The sequence below is a fragment of the Coffea eugenioides genome, chromosome 4 (assembly GCF_003713205.1).
Source record: "Coffea eugenioides isolate CCC68of chromosome 4, Ceug_1.0, whole genome shotgun sequence".
NCBI classification, from domain to species: Eukaryota; Viridiplantae; Streptophyta; class Magnoliopsida; order Gentianales; family Rubiaceae; genus Coffea; species Coffea eugenioides.
The window spans coordinates 16025578-16034615 of NC_040038.1; the positions used below are offsets into that span (position 1 = coordinate 16025578).

Sequence of the window (9038 nt, forward strand, 5' to 3'; positions counted from 1 at the left end):
TCCTTAAATTATCGATAGTCAAGGTACAACCATTAGCTATTATTCTAATTGCGAAATAACCCTAGGTACGACCGTAAAGTTCAATGTTCCAATTGCCTTACGAATTAGAGAAATCATATTCTAATCAAACAACACGCTACGAGGGTTGTTTCAAATTAGCCAGTATATTTTCCTGACACAAATTCAATCATGTCAGTTACCACTAATTTAAAATAATTAAACAATTACGATTTAATTATTCTAATTGATTTTAGATTATTGAATTAATCTAAAATCCGAGCTCAGGATAATTGAATAATACAACAACCATAAGAACATAAAGCAAGAAATATACGAATACCAGAAAATAATAGAAAAAAGTAAAATCAGTTCGATTTCACAATTTAAGTTGAACCAAATCCTCCGTTGTTTCTTGACTAGAAAAAGAGATTTAGTTCATTTCCGTTGAAACAAACTCACGCGAAATTGCAAAATCCATTGTCAAATGCATTGTGTTCAATTATGATGATGAAATCGATGGAATAAGAAAAAAACAGACAAAAGTAAATCATCCTCTTGCTTGTGGCAGCTGACCTCTAAAAGCTGAGTGAAGTGACCTAGCCTCAATTGACTTCTATCTATCCTACTCAGCCGCAACCAAAAAGCAAGGAAATCTACTAATTGGTAAGTTTCCTATTCGTGCTAAACTATTTTTGTCAATTCAAATCAAACAATCATTAATGGAATATTTGGGATCCCACGTTGCACTTCCAATTGTCAGTTGGATATCACGCGTTATTCTTGAGTTTCCTAGACACGTTAAGTCTTGAGTTGACACGGCCACGCCAAACAGCAAATGTAGTGAGAAATTTGCGCCTTTTTACCATATTTTGTTCCAACTCCCTACGATCAGTACAAATTTCCAAAAGTGAATAGAATCTGCCAATTAATGCACATTTGATAAGATAATAAGAGGAAATGAATTATAAATTAAATGAAAAAATTGCGACCTATCATAACTTTGGAAACTTTAAATTTGAAATGGCTATCATACTCAGTGGTTGGATGGGTAGAAATATTTTGGTGGTAGAGGTACTGAAAGTGAGGTGATAGTGGTTCTAGATGTGGGGTATGGTGGTGGGAATCTAACTTTCTTGTTTTGTTGTTCAAAAAGTGTAGGGCTTTATAAATAATCTTTTAGCTTGGATTTATTGTTTAAATTATTTATTGTTTAACTTGGATTTCGGTATTAGATTAGAGTTATTTTTTAAAAAGCATGTGAAGTAGAAGTTGAAAATTAATTAAATATAGTTTAATTTTGAATATCATATTTATCTGCACTTCTTGTAAGCCGAACTTATATTGAAACGAAAAACTCACATATTGGTATGCAGCTCCAGAATCTGAAATATTTAGCATAAGGTTACACCACGAGGAAAGAATAAATTGGGGAAATTACATAAGCTATGAGAATGGAGAAATGGGCTACGTAGATATGTGTGATGTTGAGCGTATGTCAATCCATGAATTCAAATAAAATGGTTGAAAAAGTTGGTCATCCTAATACAGCCATTTTGTACTATTACTTTGAACCAATTGCAGACATGGAGACTGGATTGAGAGAATTGTCCATTGATACTCATGTTAGGGCCTTTTGTGATTAGGCATATAATTTCAAGGTGTTGGAAGTGTATTATCATCATCTAACAGCAATGAAAATTGAAGAACTAAATAATAATCCAATAATGGAGTCACCAAATGAGGCAAAACATAAATTTGGAGTCGTCAGAGAGGAATTAGATAAGCAAAAATGCATAACTAGATAGTCTTGTCCTAATTTAAGAAGCACTAGAAGGAATTCTATAGTTATGGTAGTAGGGGGTCAAAAGGGAGCAAAATGCAGTCATGCAGCTACTAATGTTGGGACACTAGATGGTCAAAATGGAGAAGACTGTACTCGTGTAGCAACTAATTGTAGGGCTAATGAATCAATAGGTATAGAAAATATTGAATATGAATTTGAATTATAACTAGATAAAGAAAATGATAGATTTAGTGGTGCCAATGACTATGGCAATGATGAGGAAATGTTGGACATTCTGTTTTCCAATGTTGATGGCAGTGGTGAAACCTCACAGCAGTACCAGGGAGATGACACCACAACTTACCAAACCCCGTCTTTGCAAGAGGCAGAGGTTTTATACATGCAAACAGAAACTGATGTGGAATCACAGCAGCAAGATGCGAGAAAGAAACAAGTTAAGAGAAGAAAAACTAGACCAACAAACCAATCGAGTCAAGAACTAGAGCATATAGATTCACTCCAGCAAGATTACATCCCTAATCACCTAAGTAGTGACAATGGCTCATCAGATGAAGAAAATGATGAATTCAAAGGGAGATACAAGGATTTTGTCCTAGAGAAATTTCTCAAAGATCCCAAATTCGAGATTGGAATGAAATTTGACTCAAGAGTTTAATTCAAATCTATTGTTACTGAGTATGGGATTAGGATGGGTAAACATGTTTGGACCTGTACAAATGAACCCATCAGGGTGAGGGCCAAGTGTAGAAAGCCATGTAAATGGTTTGTATTTGGTTCAATAAAGAAGACTCTTAGCACAAAAGATTTGGTAGTAAAAACTATGTATGATGTTCATGAAACATGCAACCATGCATGAAAAAATAAGAGTAGTACTACTAAGTGGTTGTCTAATAGGTATGTAGAGAAAATAAGATCAAACAACAATCTGCCAACCAGAGAGTTACGGCAAATGGTCCACTAAGACTATAAGACAAAAATCTCTAAGCATGTTGCAGCTAAGACAACGACACTAGCCATTGAGAAGATTAAGGGGTCAGCTGAGTCACGGTACAAGAAAAGATAGTAGTATTGTGAAGATATTAAGAGGACTCATCTTGGCAGTACAATAGATGTTATGTTCACTCCATTTAGAGAACCTGGAGGTAATCCAAGGTCCATGAGGATGTACTGCTATCTTAACCCACTGAAGAAAGGATTTAAAGATGGATGCAGATTTATTTTGTGTTTGGATGGGTGTCATATTAAAGGTAAAAATTCAAGCCAACTGCTAACTGCTATTGCTGTAGATCCCAACAATGGCAATTGGCCAGTTGCATGGGTAGCTGTTGAGAAGGAGGCTATGGAGCAATGGAGATGATTCTTGACCATCTTGAGTGGCAACTTGGAAATAGAAAATCAGGGACATTATACTTTAATGTCTGACCAACAAAAGGTAAAAGTACAAAACAACTAAAATGTTATGAAATTTCTTGGATATTTAACTTATACCTGCTTTTGATATTTTGTGTAGGGACTGGATATGGCACTTGCTGAGGTTCTCCCAAATTTTGAGCACGGACACTGTGTTCAACACATAGATAGAAATTTCAAGAAGAAATATTCAAGATTAGGTTTAAAAGACAGATTGTGAAATATAGCAAGTTACACAATAATTGAACATTTCAACAAAACCATAAATGAGATTGAAGAATATGACAAAGAAGCACATGCATGGCTGAAGAAGATATCACGCTCTAGTCATTGGTGTGAGGCCTTTTTTCCAAGACATACATAGTGTGATATACTGGTTAATTACTTGTGTGAATTATTTAATGGCCATATTTTAGAGGCTAGGGAATAGCCTATTATTTTATGATGGAGGCCATTAGAGAATATCTAATGGAAAATATCCAAAAGAGAAGGACAACAATAGAAAAATACAAGTTAGATGGTGGACCACTCATTAGAGATATTGTGGAAGAAAGAGTTAAACGTGCAACACAATGGGAGATAACATGGAATGCAAAAACAAGTTATCAAGCAAAAGGGCCACGGGAAGCCCAATTGGTTGTTGACCTTGAGAAGAATGAGTGTGCATGCAATTTATGAGCTTGAGTGGCATTCCATGTTGTCATGCAATTGGTGTTCTACATAGAACTAATAAGGACCCACACAAGATATTGGCTGACTGCTGTCGCAGGGAGTTTTTCTTTACCATCTATGATAATGTATTGTAGCCTATTAATGGAGACATTCAATAGTCACAATTAGATATGCTGGAGGTGGACCCACTAGCAAGTGTCACTCAACCTGGCAGGCTAAAGAAAGTTTGGAGGAGAGATGTTACAAAAGGAAAAGATCATGACAAAAGGTTGCGAAGGAAGATTGTTATCCATTGTAGAAAGTGTAGAAGGATTGGGCATAATGCTGTGACTTGCAAGAATCCTCCTAAATCATCTAATGTACAACAAACTTCTTAACAACCAGCAGCTACTGAACAACCATGTAATTAGCAGCAACAAGCTCCAACAAAAAGACATGTAAGTTTGCATTTCATGCTAACTTCCTTTTTTTTTTTGAAAATTTTCTGTGATCTGAAATCTTTTCTTTAATGTGTAGGTAAGCAACAACTAGGGACAAAGAAAGTAGAACACATCAGTCTCAGTCCCAGCAATCCACCACAAGACCATCAGTTCATAGGCAAAAGAGAAGTACATAAAAAAAGCCATTGACTAATGTAGACAAAAGTTTTATTAATCTCAACTATACTTATTTGGGTAAAGATCTACCCTTCAATATTGGAAACTGGTAGAGAAGAGGTGGAGGAAGAGGAACAGGCAAGGGAAGGGGAAGGGGAAGAGAAAGATGAAGATCTGCTGGATTTGGAAAAAGTTCTTGACAGATTCCATCATTTTAGTCACCAAGCCTAGCAAAGGGAAAAACCTGCTATTTTGTGATGATTTTGTTGACTGTAAATGGATGTAACTAGAAACTTTGCTAGATTCATAGATTTTTTTGGTTGGTCTTTTGTGGGGTTATCAAAGCATGTTAGTGTGCTTGGTATCTAATAATACGGACAAAGGTCATTACTTTTTGGACATTTTTCTATTTCCTATGAAAGTGATTCTTCTATGTATTTAGAGACAATGTACACAATGTACACTGTAATTTCCTTTTGCTAATTATATTCTAATGTTATGTAGTTGCTATTTTATATTTGTATGATTTGGTATAGCAGTTTTTGTTGACTACTCAAATCAAATACATCCAACAAAACTCATGAGATGGGAATTGGGATAAATAATTCTCATCACATTACTTGGAGAAAAATGTAGTTATCATTGATTGGGTTTCACCACACTTTCACACTAATCCAATATGCTACAAAGACTAGTAAAACTAAAGAATTCAATACACTTCTCCCTAATCCTCTATAGCATACACCATACATCCATTTGCTCCATTCATTTTACTCAAAACTAGTAATATCAATGGCTGTAAATCATAGTTACACACCACCCTTCATGTATCGCCTTCAATTTGCATCATCCCAATATATTTATCTCCAATTTGCAGCATCCCAACAGAGACTCCACCTCCCTTTTTTTTCCTCTATAAGCATCATTATTACAGCAAGCAACCAACTTACCACAAGTACCCTTACAAGAAACTTATTCAACCATTTCTGACACCGTAGCTGCTCCTCTGTTTCTCTTAATTGTGCCTTCAGCTTAGTAGCTTTTGTCTTGGATCTTGATGATGCAGTTTCAAATTCCTCTCTTTATTTTTCTGTTGCATTGATCGTCCTTAGAAATTTGGGTATCAACTCAATAGAATGTCAACACATCTCCTCGTCAATCCAATTCCAATACCCACAGCCACCAACTTCTTGTAAGCAAACGGTATACCTTCTCCCTGAATTTCTATCAGTCCACGAAATAATCATCTTTGTGACTTTACCACAGGGACAAATAGGAAGCGGAGGGTTGCGATATTTGCGCGTTCTTGCTTGTTTCATGTGTTGAGATCTATTAGGGATTTGGATTAGAGAAAGGGAAGAAGATGGAGGATTCGTTCACTTTTTACTTATTTCTATGCGGACCAAAAAGTCCTTCTATAAAGCATACTGCTATTCGTGTGATTTGACTTTTCGATTGCAAAATCAAATAAACTCGTCAAAAGGGCCACGACTTCCCAATTTTACAAATTAGAGGGCTAAAAGTTGACTGCTAATAGTTTGAGAGAGTTGAGTTTTACCTAAATTAAAAGTTCAATGGCCAAACGAATAATTTGCCCTTGAATTTAAAAATGGTGTAACAAAAGTTTAAATGTGGTATAATTGAGTATAAAAAATAGTTTAATAAAATGTAAAACTATTAATTTACCCCGAAATGGAGTAAAATGCAACTTGCGAGGCCCTAGATCCGTAGATGGCATACTGGTCCTGCAAGTCACTCTCCAATCGCATAACAAAAATGCTTATTGAATTTGTATTCAGGTAATCTAAAAATTGTTTCTGCTTAGTTGATGTCTCTGCAATTACCTATGGAGCCGTAGTAGTAGTACTAGGAATTTATGATTTTGATTTGACCCACTAACAATTTATGGGTCCAAAATTTGATCCTTAGCTTTTTTTAAGGTTTCACTAAAATAAAGCTTATTAAACTTTTCAGCCATTTATAATGGGAATAGAGGAGAAAGTAACCTCTCTCCTTCTCATTCCCATAAAAGATAATCGACTATGGCTCTAACTCTATTCCTGATCTTCCGTCCATCTACGAGATTTGAGATCTTACAAGTTCCATTTTACTCTATTTTGAGGTAAAATGATTATTTTAACTTTTGTTATTGTCATATTCTAATTTAATTACACCAAATCTAATTTTTATTACATTATTTTCCAACTCATTGATACCAACAAACCTGGGAGCTCACCAAACATAACATAGAGAACCCAAAGTGCAATGCTTTGCTTTAAACAGTTAGTTATGTTTATTGTTTTAAAAGCGGGATCACTTTTATTTTTCTCTGTATTATCCTCCCTTGCATTATCCCTCACACTTTGTCTAAAAGTCATTTTACATGGACTTTGGAAGGGTGCAAATTTGGACGATTAGTAATTCTTCAATAATTAATTTAAAAGGCGTAAAAAGGACAAAGAGTTAAAGAAACTGGATGGAAGGGTCATGGATGGTGGTGGCTAGCTTGTTCATTGACGGGTCTACTGCATGTAAAAAAAGAGTAAAAGCTGCTCACCAGACTCATCTTTGCAATGATTTATCTTCTTCTTCTTCATCTTTTTAGAGTAAAAAATTAATTGTTGATAGTTCTTACTATTTCTGTTGTCTTTTTCGTTCTTTTACTTTGTTTGGGATCAACAGAAAAATAGAATGGAAAATTTTGTTTTGATTCACTGGTTGCAATTCTTGTGTTTCTTGTTGGGGAGAAATACCTAGTCCACTAATTAAAGAGACCCAATATAGTCAAGAATCCAATTTTAACCCAAAAGTTTAAACTTTTAAGTTTCGAACCCTTACTTATATATCAACCACTCTTTTTCCATCTCTAGAATTAATGTGAGATGCAATTTTTTACTCATGAACCTAATAATCTCTCTCTTTATGAGTTATCACTCACAATGAACCCAAGTTTACAAGCTCTTATTCGAGTTCATTTTAATACTCAACGCAAGTCCACCTTAACACCCAAAATCACTTCTTTTCTCAATATGGATCCACTCTTCTTCAACATCCAAAGTATATGCCAAGCCCCTGCCAACCCTTGACTCCTTAGTCTTGGTCTAACATCAATTGGACTACCTGTCAAATCCATGGCGCACCTTGTCCAACACCAACTAAACTTCTTGACACTCACCTTTTCTTCTACTCATGGACCCACTCTTTTTCGACATCCAAATCGTATTCTGAACTCCTACCATTCCTTGACTCTTTGGTCTGACACCAATTGGACCTCCTGTCAAATTCATGGCTCACTTTGTCTAACACCATTCAAGGAGGACCCTTGCCAATCTTTAACTCTTTGGTCTAACACCAATTGGACCACCTGCCAAACCCATGGCACATCTTGTCTAGCACCAACCAAACTTCTTGACACAAATTGGACTACCTGCCAAATCTATGGTGTACCTTGTCTAACACCAATCAAACTCTTTGACATTTCGATCTACCACCAAGAATAGAATTTTCATCGACCCAACTCTAAAAAGAATCCACTTGCTAATGAATAGACAGACTCGCAACCGAAAGTTTTGATACCACTTGTTAGGGAGAAATATCTCGAGAGAGTCCACGAAAAAGGTCCAATATGTAAGTTAGGAACCTAACTTGATTCAAAAGGTTAAATTTTTAGGTCTTGAATCCTTACTCACATATTAAACAGTTTTTCTCCATCTTTCGAACCAATGTGGGACACAATTCTCTATTCATAAACCTAACACTTCTTTGCATCAATATTTGCCATATCTACTCGGAATTCTGATGGAAAAAACTCTGGTCACTGCTTAGGCAATGCACTGTCGCTTCTCCTATCAAATCCATCCAAAATTCTCTTATTCCACCCCTTGTTCTTCATGGGTTTCAGTACAATAAGACCCTAATAATCAATTTGTAGTATTTTTTAATTTGCCAAACTATATTTCAAGAACTGCTAATATTTCAAGAAAAGGGGACTTGAAATTTCTCATTTATACCACTTGATCATAATTGACTTGACCAACAACATTTTGTTTGGATCAATTCCTTCACAACTGCAAAACTTTTAGCACTTGGATCTTTCTATCAATAGCTTCACTGGACAAATACCTCAAAGTCTTAGAAAATTTCACCATTTATCCTACTTAAACTAGTATTCCAATTCTCTTACGGGTAGCCTACCACAATCCTTGTTTTCAATCCCTCACCTTCACGCCATTTACCTCGACACTAATCAACTAACTGGCACCATCCCATCAAATGTTGGAAACACAACTAAGCTTATGGTTTTGTGGCTTTATGGAAATCAATCGTTAGTGACCATCCCTCCCTCCATAGGAAATTGCACTCTTTTGCAAGGACTCTATTTGAATGACAACTTCTTGTTGGATCATTACCAAAGAGTTTAGACAATTTAGAGCACCTAGCTTATTTCGATTTGAGCACCAACATGCTAAAGACAACATTCCTTTAGTTTCAGGAAATAGCAAAGAGATGAACTCAATGGATTTCTCTTTCAACTACTTTATGGGAAGCATTCCACC

The 9038-nt window shown here is 35.6% G+C and overlaps 1 long non-coding RNA gene across 1 annotated transcript; it reads left to right on the forward strand.

Moving 5' to 3' along the window:
- The first annotated feature begins 2023 nt into the window (after positions 1 to 2023).
- Positions 2024 to 4432, forward strand: LOC113767581. Its single transcript, XR_003468029.1, has 3 exons — positions 2024 to 3236; positions 3315 to 4323; positions 4403 to 4432. It is a non-coding gene; the product is annotated as an uncharacterized LOC113767581 (long non-coding RNA).
- Positions 4433 to 9038: the final 4606 nt, after the last annotated feature.